The 13881-nt window shown below is 38.6% G+C and overlaps 1 protein-coding gene across 1 annotated transcript in view; it reads right to left on the bottom strand.

The window, feature by feature from the left end:
• The window catches only part of tmie (transmembrane inner ear), a 53604-nt gene extending 41035 nt beyond the window's left edge, over nt 1-12569 (bottom strand). Inside the window, exons 1-2 of the mRNA XM_064346935.1 lie at nt 12428-12569; nt 4310-4411 (exon numbers count right to left, since the gene is read on the bottom strand). The gene's annotated coding sequence lies outside the window, so the exon portion shown is untranslated. The remainder of the gene's footprint in view (nt 1-4309; nt 4412-12427) is intronic.
• Between the last annotated feature and the right edge of the window lie 1312 nt (nt 12570-13881).

Here is a 13881-nt window from a genome sequence, read left to right on the forward strand (position 1 = left end):
ATTAAACGGATTTCTCTCGTCCTGAGATATGGCGGGCCAGTCACAACCGTTTGTCTAATATGGGGCGGGTTTAATAAGATTCATACATAAACAAGTCGATCAAAAATGCTTTTTGGATTTTTCTTTTCTCAGAATATTTTTACAGAATGAACAATAACACCTTGTATTCTCAAATTCTTATGGCAAAAACAGAAACACTTGGGACACATCACTACTACACTATCAGAGGTGTGAGCGGAGGAACGAGAGAGAGGTGCATGTCGAGACTAGTCAGCGCGAGCGAGGTAGTCTACGAATGAGGAGGCAGGAGAAGTAGCTAAGTTTGCAAGGATATAATAAATAAATGTATGGAATAGGGCTGCACGATTCGTTGTAAAAAAAATCACGATCATACATCAATGCGATCTCATTTCTAAATGACGATGATTCTGATGCATTTGCGTTAAATGGAGAAAACTAAACCGAGTGAAAGCGAAGTTGCCTTAGCATTTAGCATGTTCCATTCTATGTTGTCTACTGTAGAGAGTCTGTATTGTATTTGTTTTATTTAAGACCTTTATTCTTTGCCTTTGAATGGCAATCAATGTACAGTGAATGTGTATTTTTTTTTTTTTACATAAAATTGTATTAAATCATTTGAATTATTCATACAACATCTAGCAGAGTTTTTCTTTAATAATTACTTTTTGAGTATGGGTATTGTTTACTCCACAGCCACCTCTGATCACCAGGATCAAGAGGGAGTGAGTACACTGCTCCACTTGCATTGGTATACTTGACTTGTCCATAACACTCCGCTCTGTAGGGGGTTTGGCAAATGGTTAGATATGCATCATATACATATTGAACGGTCTGCGAGGATGTTGTTCTGATGGGCGGTGTCCGACCGATTGCGGTGGGCCGGTCTGAGCCAAAAATGGCAGGGCCTATTTTTTGTCCCAGTCCAGCCCTGACTGTAGTATACATGTGAAGAACCATTTCTGATCTCTTCCTTGCACTAAATGCATGGTTCTTATCCATCTATCCCCTTCCTCTATGAGTTACAATCCAAAGGTGACACAGATCTGCTTGATGCTCCCCACAAGAAATGTCCTGCCATTATTTAAAATCTCACACATGATGAGATCAGATGCTACGGTGCTTTAAATCAGCTTGCAGTTTCTACACTCCATCATTTAATATGAAACGAGAGCTCTAAATCTTCATTTTATGATGGTTCACAGATGTGAGCACTAATATTCAGTCTGAGAAGGGAAAATATAGTTATACTCAGTTCTTCATCAAATAGAGCTGCTGTTTGGCACTGTGACATTGAGCCTGAGTTCATACTGAGTAGTCAATAACTGTGGGCAGATGGATAGATGAGATGGATGGACACTACCAGTTTTGTATGCTGCCTGGCTGTGTATTTGCACCCGGTGCTCCCCGATCATATTTCATTAACAAAACCACACATCACGACCCAAGAGCCTATTCAATCAGTCTGACAGTCTCTAGACTAGTCTCCTTATTTCAGATATTCATTTTTCTTCTCTTGCTCACACTGTCCTGTTACGCTGATAGTTCTGTTTTCAACTTTTTGTTAGGGTGTGTGTGTGCGTGTGATTATGTCTCCATTTGACCACATGGAATTGTAGGATGTGACTCAACTTAATTTATCTCAAAAGTCATACTATGCATAAAATCAAATAATTTACTAAAATAGTAAAATGTCCAGTGATAATTAAACTCAATTTAGTACACATGAGCCCAATAGGGACCATGAACACTGTATAAAAAAAATAAATAAAAAAAATAAAAAACCGGGATTGACTTTCAGGCAGAAACTTGGAAGTTGTCTATTATTATATTAAACTTTTATAGGTTTAATTTATAGGCTACCTAAATCAGGCTACCTAAATCAGTCCCTGCTCAAAGTAAAATTGAATGCCTTCATTCTTCATAGGACAACATGCTATCGTCCAGTGCATCACACACAATTACTGAGCATTTTATTCTGCATTATGAGTACATGTTTCATGTTTGTAATGTGTTTTATGTGCCACATGTGTGGATAATAAAGTTTCTCTACCTATTTATTTTGGGTGACTTTGCCACCTTGTCTGAAATAAGCGCAATATAAGACAATAACGACAATACATTACTGATTTGTTATAAAATTATTATTTCACTGTTGATCAGACCAGGGCTAATTATGCATTGAAAATATATTTTTAAATGCTTCATCATTAGATGTTCATGACAGAGCGTGCTTGGTACATTGAAATCGGTCTGATTGCAAACCTCGCCCATCTGGCACTCCAGGCAGGCTCAATCGAGCCTAAAGTAGACTCGAAACGATCTCAATCATATAGGTCTGCTATACAAGCAACTTAATCTACAGATTCATAAAGCAATGCTGTGCTATCCCCAGTTTGTCACACACAAACACTGTGCATTGCAGAGTGATCAGGAGAAAACAACTTCCATTACATTGAGATCACAAGGTAATAATTAGTGATCTCAAGATAATGAGACCAAATATATAAAATCACAATCACAAATCAAAAAAAACATAGACCAAATATATATATATATATATATATATATATATATTGCATGGTTTCTATGTACTTCCTTAGCTAAAGGCCAGTACTACTGAAAAGTTTTGATAGAAAGAGACTGGACATTCTCTGCTGGAAGTACCAATCCACCATAATTGAGTCCAAACGTAAATGCATGTTTTAGACTGAATATTTCCTGATGTAAGTAATACACTGTGATTATATTACAGTTTAAAAAAAAACTTGGTGACATTTAATCGGTACTTATTGTATCAATTTCATGAACTATTACATGAACTCTCTTCACCTTTCCTACCAGGATGTTGCCAATCAACCAAGTTCTGAAGTAAAGTATGAATTATGACTCATGCTATTGTATTAGATCCACCACATTTGCATTCGGTTAAAGAATGTTATAAAACTTGAGTCTATTAATTTTATGGCTTCTAGTTTTAAATGTCTCCTGCCATTCAAAAATCATGCAGAGGGACACAAGAAAATCCACTGTATATTTATTCAAGAGAATGATCGAAATAAAAGTCTTCTGTATGGCATTTATCCAGACAAGAGAGAAATACTATGGGCCAGTTTCCCAGACACAGATTAAGCCTAGTGCTAGACTAAATTCAATTTTGAGTAGGGATTCTCCATGCAAAACTCAATTTAACCCAGGATTGAGTTTAATCTGTGTCTGTGAAACCAGCAAATTGAAAAAAAAATGTGTGCAATGTAAGATATTCAAACCTAAGCCCCAGTCTCATATTTAAGCATGCTGTGAAACCGAACTAACACAGGCTCAGAAAAAGGGTTTGACCAAGAAAGGACTCCTCTATGACAGTGGCGACCAACCCTGTTCCTGGAGATCTACCGTCCCTTTAGGTTTTCATTCTAACCCTAAAAAAGCACAGTTCATTCAACAGCCAGATCTTGTTCAGCTCTAGTTAGTAGATGCATGTCTGCCAAATTTGGTTGAATTAAAAACCTACAGAATGGTACCGTAGATCTCCAGGAACAGGTTTGGTAAACCCTGCTCTATGAAGACACAGAGGAGCCTTTAAGAACAATTTCTTCTGAGAGTGCAGAGCTGTGATAACACAGATGATCGACAGTAGCTGTACAGACTGATGGAAAGCAATCGGATTTATTGATTTATGTCAGTTTATGTAAACATGTAACAGGCCTGTCTGCAGGAAGTGAGGGTTCAGAATGAAAAGTGCATTACTGTCAATTGGCTTTATGTGTAGGACAATTTGATTATATCCTGTTTGATTTTACCCATAACAGTATTTTCAAAATGTTAAGGAATTGTAATTTATTGGCACTGGTCTCAACAAAAAATATAATATGTCATCTGTGTGCTGAGCTATGCTCAGGGTTCGTTGTTTTCCTCTAAAATGAAGTGTGTTTTACAAACTTCTCTTACACGAAGCTTCAAAATTGTAGGGCATAGTAGTACTAAAATGATCAATTCACAATAATATTTAAAATCTAAAAACGGATGTTGCTGGCACGTGTGGACTTATAAAATGCACAACACATTTTTAACCTGCATCAACACTGCGTGAGTAGTGGCTGTGACACATAGAAGCAGGGGTACGTTTAGCCATTTCAACAACACAGGGCCTCATTGGCATGGGGGGCTGCTGGCTGAAAGTGACATTTAACATAATATACATTACATTTTTCTGTATCGCCTACCGTGATGAATAGAAGTCCCAAAAACACACATCATTTGATCTGAAATATCCTTATGTAATAATACTCACCTGGGCTCCATTCATAATGAGCTATTCCATTCACTGCTGTATTTTCCCCCTGGGTATGATGTAGAAGCAAGCATATATCCAGTGGCAGCAAGCTATGAAGCCCTGTTATCCCAATGGAAAACACAAAGCAATGGGAGAAAGAAAATAAATGCATAAATCAAACAAATTTCTTCAAAAGTCAAAAGCAGCATAAAAATGTCAAGTAGATTCTGAATTTGCTACCATTTAGTTTCTCAATCAGTAGAAAAAAATCATGCGCATTAATATTTACAGCAATATGTGTTAACTTTCTGCTATAAAAATCAGCAAGGCATGTCATTTGTTCAGGGGTGCTCAAAAGCAGAAGGGAACAAGGGACACACCTGCAGTAATATAATTATGGGAATTACATCCAACATTTCAGAGAAAATGTGCATAAATACAGTGTGGTGCCATGCAGAAAGCCAAAAATATGGAACGTACAGCAGGGCTATGTCTGTACCCGGTTCTCACGTGCTGCATTCCCTCCTGGTGTAGACCGCCGCGTCCTCCAATATTACTTTGGGTACACTTCACTGATATACATAGCATGAGTGGCTTTGCACCACAGGCGCTACATATGCAGAGTAGAAGAAAGTTTACCGTTTGGTCTTTGTTTAAAAACTTTGGTGCATGTGTTAGGAATAAAAAAGTACACTTTCATCTTGAAAATGGTCATGTAGCAGTAATGCCTCACAAACTTTCATAAGAGAAGGCAGGAATTGGCGATCAGAGTGTTTGAAATGGTAGCTAATTATGAGCAACCTCACAAGTTTTAGAAGGAAGGAGTACTGGCAGTGCTTTGCCACAGCTTCTCCAAGAGCTTGAAAGTGATCAGATGTGACAATGCTGATTTTCACAAGGTTCTTTATAAAATTTCATATATAGCAAACAGAAGAGTGAAACTAATCAAAGGTCCACAAAACTGAAGTGTTACTTATTTTGCTGATGTGTTTTCTTATTACTTTTTTACATTTTATATGTACATTTAATATTTAAAAATGATTCTTGCAAAAATATGTAGAAAAGCCTGTGCTGAGACTGGCTGGCTAAACGCCAGGTTTTTAATGGGCAGGGTTACCTAGGTACAATGTACGTCACTAAAACGCTAAGAAATAATCAGATCCTTTCTAATAGTAATACTCTATGTAATGATGCGCTTGCCACTTTTGTGCTGACAAGCTAAATTGGAAATCCCTAAGCATTGTGCCTTCTCAGCATGTAGAAAACCAATACGTTTTCTTTTCCTAAAAATAGAGGCCCACACGTACTGAAATATTGCAATAACCCCAAAAGTTAATATTTGTAGAGCTCATTTTTGCAAATGCTATGGCTGGAGCATAGTGTAATGCCTTCCCTCCCTCCCCCTCCCTCTCAACTGTCGCTGCTAAGAACACTCCTGGTTGTCGCAGAACAGACGCATGATGGATGGGTAAGTAAGCCTACAATTAGCTAGTGATGAATAAATACCTTTCCTTACCTTACCTATATTTATTCAGGTGTAATGTCCAGAGTTCGATACTGCTGTCAGTTCTAATGTTAGTGTGCAGTAGTTCAGTGTTACATGTCATGTCATTACACATTGAATGATCTGCAGGTTTAACTATACTTTGGTAAAGCCTAGCTTATGCTCATTTCTTTTGTGTTGTTCGGTAGTTAAATGTTTCTGCACAGGATAACATGCTCTAAGCTAGCGATGAGGAATGGTTTCCATATAACGTGTCTTACGTATATGAATATGGATGAGCTCAGGTTACACACCCACCCGGTCCTTATCTGCTGAACAGGTCATGATAATCTAATACTGTTTGTAACAATACTTATAATTGCATTAAAAACTTGAAAGAAATACTAAGAAGACAATCAACTGTCACTCGTGGGGAATATAACCACAATTTGAATTTCCTGGACCTTTAAATAGGAAGAGAAGAAACGGAAATGTAGCCTTCCGGATTTGTCTCAATAGCCTATTTATCCATTCTCCCTTTTTCTCTGTCAGTGTTTCGGCCAGGATGTTGAAAGGATTCCTTTTGATTTCATATAAGGAAAATTCATTGGTATGGTGTGAAATGTAAATGTGTATCAGTTATGAATCATCTGGGATCTGAAGTACTTGAACTGGTTGCTATGCACATTTCATTCATTGGACCAGATGGGAAATGGCATAATCGGTAAAAGAGCACTTTTCTCACATTCTAGCCGGCACAATTTTAAATGCATTCATTCGTAGCTGAGCTGTCTTGTATTAATAATAATGGATTGCATTGATACAGGACCTAGTGGTGGATATGTCATTTTCAACATAAAGGGGGCACTCACTTAACCACCACCAATGCACTGCGCTTACTTTTGTGAAACCAGGGGGCCAGATTTCTTCCCAAGTGCATGCCAGCTGAAGTAACAATTTTTGGGCAAATTTCAGGTTTTTCATTTACTTTAAACATCTGTTGACAAATGACTATTTTTTCTTTGTAAATGTAGTTAGAGCGTACAAGTTCACACAAGAAAAATACAGACTAGAAAAATAATCCGTAATGGCACTTAAACTTCTTTGAATACCCATGAGTGCTTGTAACCTCACTTCTCTGGATTATTTTGTCACTACTAGTCAGATAACATGGACATGGAATGAACTGAAACTACAAACAAGGCTGCAAAAATGTGGAGCAACCTCCAAGCCAAAGCCTCGGGATTACTAAGCATTTGATGATCTTGTCCAAAGAGATACCACTTGGCCTGTTCTGTGTTCTTTGGAACTTTAAAAGCCAAGCACAGATCAGGCTATGATTGCAATTAATAACAAGCCACAGAAATAACTGGAGAGCAGTGCCCCTAAACTTGTTTAGTGAAGGATTCTGCCAGAGGGGACCAGCCTGTCCGGGAGGCTGCCACCTTGGAGTGGCTGGACCTGAAAGCAGCTAATGGACTCAATGTTCCCTTTTCCAAGAATGTCATCTGGGACTTTATCTTTGGGGTTTTTCACTCCTCAGAAGTGAGTACTGGCCATTAAACATGACCGCTTGGAGAAAAAGAATGGGATTTGAGGGATGAATGTTATAATGCACTGTTGGAAGGGGCACTCACCTTTTCTGTGACACAGCATGGCCAGGCTCAGTGTTTGAGTGGCAGAAGGCTTTCACCATCTGTCGCTAGGTCCATAACTGCCAACCAGCTAAATATGAGGCACAAAGAATTGAGCTGAACTGGAAAGATAGGGCAGTGGTACCACCTGGGTCAGAGCTCTGAACAAACTGAAATGCACTTTGCTATGGAAAGTTGTTTCGGTTAAATGTGTCAGCTAAACGACAAACTATAATTGTAGCTGTAGTGTTGAGATGAGGTAGCAAGGGGTTCCTGTGGGGAGGAACATGTGGGCTCGGTGGAGATGGTGGAATAAGGGGTTGATAGGCAGGTGGCCGAGTTATTTTTGCAGGTGCAGGCAGGTTGGTGCCCCTCTGTCTGGTTAAAGTGCACCCCTAACTAATTCATGTGCCCAGCAGGTGCCCCTTGAGAACATTTCTGATAGAGCCCTCACAGGTGCAAATGCAGCCGTGATGTGGTGCTGCAGACCCCCCCACCAGGAGAAGTGGAAGCTGCAGTGTATGCAGTGGAGGCACCAGCTGGGATGGGACATTATGTGGACCTCCTGGGTGGAAGGACTGAAGCTTGACAGAAGCATCAACTACTGGCCCAGCTGGAATAGCGGTTGGGGGTGTTTTTGCGGCCCACAAGTAGGACTTCTCCTTGCACGGTAAGCTGCTCTGGATAAGAGCATCTGCTGAATTCCACTAAAGAATTTTGATGAATGGATGCAGTCCTGTGTCACATCCTCATCAGAACACTCCCCTCAGCGCTGGGTGATTAGCCCTGAGTCTTCTTGTTTGTTTCCAGAGTTGCGTTCCCTCCTGAAGGGAATGCTTGAGAGTGGAGTTATTGTGGTATTAAAAGTTAACAGAATTTCCTGTTATTGAGCCACCCCCATACAGTCGGTGATGAGAAAGGACGATACATGGCAGTTCTGTGTGGAATCTGAATGATGCCTACCCTCTGCCACACACTGAAGAGTCCTTGACAGGGATGAAGCAGATGGAGTGGTATTCCATCTGGCAAGGGGGTGATGTACCCACAGGACTGGGAGAAACCTGTACTCACGATGCCAGCGGACTGTTTGAGTTCCAGCGGTTGACGTTCGACCCTTGCAACTCACCGGAATATTCCAGTGGTTGATGCAAAGGTGTCTGGGGGACTATGCAAATGAGTCATTGATTATGTGTACATTGGCAAAGTTGACACTGCTCTGCAACTAGTTTGTTGTTGTTTGTTTTTTCTCAGCAGCAAGCTGACTGAATTGATTGTGTGTGAAACTACATTGACTGGACTTACTTAGGTGCCATTCTTAAAAATTCTTTAAAAAATAAGTAGGTAATACTTAGTTGTCCCATTATTGCTCTTCTTTACATGCCTTAGGTCCACTTGTACTAGATACCTCACTCAACTCCTACCTGATTTGGTTGTTTGGCTGTTATTTAAAGTCCAATAAATCTGGTATTTCTGGGTTTGCATGAAGAATGTTGTGGCCCACTGTTGTGGACGAATGTGGAGGTACGTTGTTGTTAGCAAGTCTCATTTGAACATCTGTGGAAATCCTTGAGTGAATAGCTTATTGGTGGGACTACAGTAGTCTAAATGGCAACATGGTTGGTGCTTAATGTTGTATACTTTTTAGTTTTATCATGAGGAAATACCCAGTTTCTCAGCTGGTGAACTTGCAGAAATGTACAAATCACATATTGAGATAAGATCTGAACAACGGTTTTGGGGATTGCATTCAAAGTGGCACCCAACACAGCTTTGAAATTAAAATTCAAAACAATAGTAACCCAGTTCTCAGTGGAAATATTGCACAAACTCAGTCCCATACATCTGGGATTACATCAAATCATGGAGTGAACCACAAGATTGCACAAGATCACATTCTCATCCAAAAAGGCTGCTCCAGTGGTGCAGATGCTCTTTAACACTCAGTCCCTCATTAACAAATCTCTTCTGCTACATGACAATATACTCACTGCCAACATTGAATTTTGTGTATAACTGAAACCTGGCACCAACATGGAATTTATATAGTTTAAAATGTAACTACTCCATCTGGTTATTATTGTGCCAGTTGTTCTGGTCACAGCGGAGACCTTGTTGTCATATGTAGAACGAACCAAAGGTTGTCTAACTGTTTGAATTTTCTTAGCCTTTAATGCTTAGCCTTTAAATTTAACTGATCATTTTACATGACAGTTTTCTAACAACCACCTTTTGACTTATTTCTTTATAAATGTTTTTTTGTTTTTTTTTTAAGAAAATATATTGGATGGAATGTGGTGGCCAGATTGAAATTTCACAAGGATATGAGAACAGAATATGAAAGATCTGCCAATTTTCTATAATGCATATTAGCTGTCATCTGTATTAGCATGTACTGGGTTGCTATTTCACATGGAACATTTTCTTTAATAATTTAGAAATATATTTAGTATATATTACTGCCACAAGATATGAGTAACAAGATATTATTTTAATGAAAGTTAACTAACTAGCTCAGTGAGTCGTTGAGCAGTTTTGCTAACTGTATAAGCTTGTATTTATACTGAGCCTTAGATTGAGCTGAGATATCTTACTGTAGGTATAGCTTGATAACAAAAATTGAAGACACTGCAAAAAAACTAAATGTGAAACTAAACGTGAAAATATAGTGATACATATTTCACAGCAGTGAAATCATGCAATATCTGAGATGATTTATATATTTGCCCAAATATTGTGGTGCGTATTTAAATAATGTGCTGTTGTGCAAGGGACAAAATTGTAATGGGATTAATGAATTGTAATGCATTTCCCCAATGTTTTCTGTTCTGTTATACAGTATATCAGCTTACAAATTCACCAATACCTGTCAAATCTTTTCCTAAATGAAACTTACTGAATAAACCAAGGTGAGAATATACCTCATTTCAGACATAAAAAAGCCCTTTCTGAGTCACAACTACGATTTATGCTTAAGGAGTTTTACTCTGACATTTTGTATCAAAACACAAATAATATCATTTCATAAAACATATATATGTAAGTGTGTCCTTGAAACCCAGAAGTATTTGCAAATAGCAGAGCAAAATAATCTCCAGGGCATAATACCACTTGCTAACCATCAAATAAGCGCTTTGGTTCTGTGAGAAAGCTCAGTTTTTCTGGGTCTCACACAGAGACCAAGTTTGCTGTGTGAAAACGGTGGATTGGCTGTACTCAAACATGTCATATTTTACTGTAATTACTATAACTATGATCATTTACATTTCTCTATATATATAAAAGATAATTCTTGCAACAGTTCCTCTTTTTGCGTCCAAACATATGGAGCTTTCTTTAAAAAGCCTTCGCTTGTTCCAGAACTGTTTTTTTTTTTTTCCTTCTTCTGTACATTGGCTGATGTTTAATTTGGAATCCACTCACTCCATCGTGGTTTGTAACAGAGTACACTAAGAAAACATGAAGTCCATGCATATGACCTGGGACAGAACTGGGGTAGAGCTGACTATTCATCGCCATCTAGTGGTAGCCATCTGTTCTACATATTAGAAACAGCAAAATAAAATTTCTAATTCCCATCAGCAGTAGATATGAGTAATCCCACTGCAGTGCTTCGATGATGTTTCATAAAAATGTGTAAAATGCTGTTTGAAAGCTTTGATGTCCCTGTTTGGGGATCCAATGGTGGGTTTAATCTTATATACTGAAAACAGTATCCAACTTCTAATTTATTTCTCACAAGAAAGAATTCTCTGTAGAGATGGGGTGGGCATGCAGAAAGATATATCTTACAACATTCAGCATCCATGCAACTGATTAATTTACTAATAATTTACTGACTCGTGCAAATGCAAATGAACAGTTCTCAAATAACCAAATTTCATTCATTTTGTTCATGGGATTACCCAAAGAGAAAGAATAAACTAAAGATAATGAGGCAACACAATAACTGTAACTACCAGCTTCTTCATAATCACTTCTGGTCTGCTGTGGTGCCGCTCAGATTGACAGATTGTTTTTGGATTTTAGGGAAATTTGTCATTAATAAATAAAACATTGGAAGCATGACAGATTTCTGAATGAAAACATGAAATAAAGTGATCAAAGTGGAAAGACTTTGGAAATTAAACAGGGTTTCAATGGAAGCTTGTGCCTTGTAGCCATGGTTACTGGACTATGGATGTCAGAATAGGTTATAGATAATGAGCTAAATGGTACTCATAGGGAAAATACAAATTAAATAGATTTGAATTGAGTTCATTTCCATTATAGTTATTTCAGAGAGTACATTTGCCTTCTTCGGCCTGCTCATTACATTCCTTTCCATTTTCATTGTGTGCTGACCAAGCTACCTGTGAGCATTTTTGAATAAATACAGAATATTATTCCCAGGGAAGCAATGCTTAAATCAAGGATTGTTCCTGGTAATTCCAAGTCACCTTAACTGGGACCCCATGGAGATGGGAAAATTATCATCATTTCCAGTGCTCGAACAAGGTAACAGCACTTCTCTCTTCAATAGCATGAAGTGAAGTAGTTTTAATTTAGCAAGACATTTAAAATGGTGCAATCCTTCAAAGCCTTTGATGAGCAAGATCTGCCTTCCCAGAACAAAGCTAGGTTCATTTCTGAGGCCAGATAAAAACCAGTGACCATCTAAGCCCCTCACTGAGTGTAATTTCAGTCACATCAAAGAACGCATCGTTGCTCTTTTTTTCCTTTCCAGCGGTCAATTGGAAGAAACTTGTTCTCACGTTTGTGTTAAGGAAGTGAGCAAGGCTACACAATAAAGGCTGTGCTTGAGCAGTCTGTGGCTCAAAGCATAAAGTACCTGGGGTTAGTTCACTTCCTGCATTCACCCACACTGCCAACAGGAAATATAACAATAGCTTATTTGTATACTGTCCTGTATATTATGTGTGTTCATATATACGTGTTTATGCAGGTGGCATATATGAGGAGGAATGGTTTTTATGCAGTCATGCCTTTAGAAGGCAAAGTTACTGTTATTTTTTTGCATACTCTTATTGGGTGATCCTCTTCATCTCATTTGCTTCCTGTAGAGAAGGGTGTCTTTCAGGATGGCAATGTTCTAGCCCAAAGAGTGAGTCACCCAGTGGTCACAGGCACCAGAAAATAGTTTGGGCTGGAGGATCTGCCAACAGAAAGGAAAAATTGTGACATCATTTTTATGTGTATTATTATTTGATATGCTTATCTGTTTACCTATTTTGCACTACTTGAAACTAAATTTGCATTTCTAAAATACCTCATACACACACTTCATGATCGTTGTTATATAGATTTGTACTGTATTCATTTTGCACAAACATGAAAAAAATCTGAATGAACCAAATGAACCCGTCAAAAAACAAGGTATCCCACATTAACATATCAATACTCTACACAAAAGCCCACGACTTTCCCTATTAAAGCTTATTTCACAGGCTCAGTGATACTTGAGCCTGCCTACTAGCTGAAGCAGAATGGCTATCTTGATTAAATGGAACAATAAAACAGTTTTTTGGTATATTGTGAATGCCCAGTTTTGCTTGCACGCCTGAAAAATGTTTGGACATATTACTCGGACCATTAAAGCGATAGCTTTGCAAACATTCCACTGGGATATTTAAGGTAGAATAGCATCCTTGTGCATGTCTGCTGTTGAAGGAGGCACAATACAAAGCCTGAAAAACATTTTTTTTCTTTTTGTTATTGCATTCAAGCTTTTCATACAGCAAACTACAAGAAACCTGCTTTCATGTACTCACACTAGCTTTCTGTCAGCACTCAAACCAGAAAGCACAAGAGCACATCTTATGATGCATAAGATAGTATGTCTTAATGGAAATAATGAGATTATTAGATCCCAGTATTATGCAGCCACTGTCACTGTATAAACCGACCTCATTGGTCTATACAGTCATATTTCTCCCAAATATCTCCCAAAATCTACCCAAATCTTTTCCCAGGGTACTTCATGTTAGGCTGACAGGGCTCCTGGAACCCGGTAGTGGTGACTGCAGCTGCAGTGTGGTGACAGGCCGCTCTTTCTCTCCGCTGTGTACCAAGAGGCTGCAAGCCCTGCTGCTCTTTACTCTGGGGGTGGCTAAAGCCTCTGGAACCTGAGTGTTTGAGCTGTTACTTGTTACTGTAGTCAGCAGTTTTCTGTTATTGATGTGACCATGCATAGTGGTAATTGTGGGTTGTGGCCTATATGCTAGTATTCAAGACAAAAAGTCTTGTCTTCTTAGCCATTTTGCAAACGAAATGTGGTCAGTTTTAACTTTTAACTGATACTGTGCTCATGGTAGCAGCAATAATTGTTGGGGGAAGGGGAGGGGGGCAGATACATGTTTATATCACCAAAATCCTGATGCTTATAGAAAGAAATTCACAAAATGCAGACATTGTACTGGTTTGACAAGGAGGCCCTACATCATATTAAGGGAAGTTACATTGTTGATCCCATGTAC

This window comes from Anguilla rostrata, chromosome 8 (genome assembly GCF_018555375.3).
Source record: "Anguilla rostrata isolate EN2019 chromosome 8, ASM1855537v3, whole genome shotgun sequence".
In the NCBI taxonomy this organism is placed as follows: Eukaryota; Metazoa; Chordata; class Actinopteri; order Anguilliformes; family Anguillidae; genus Anguilla; species Anguilla rostrata.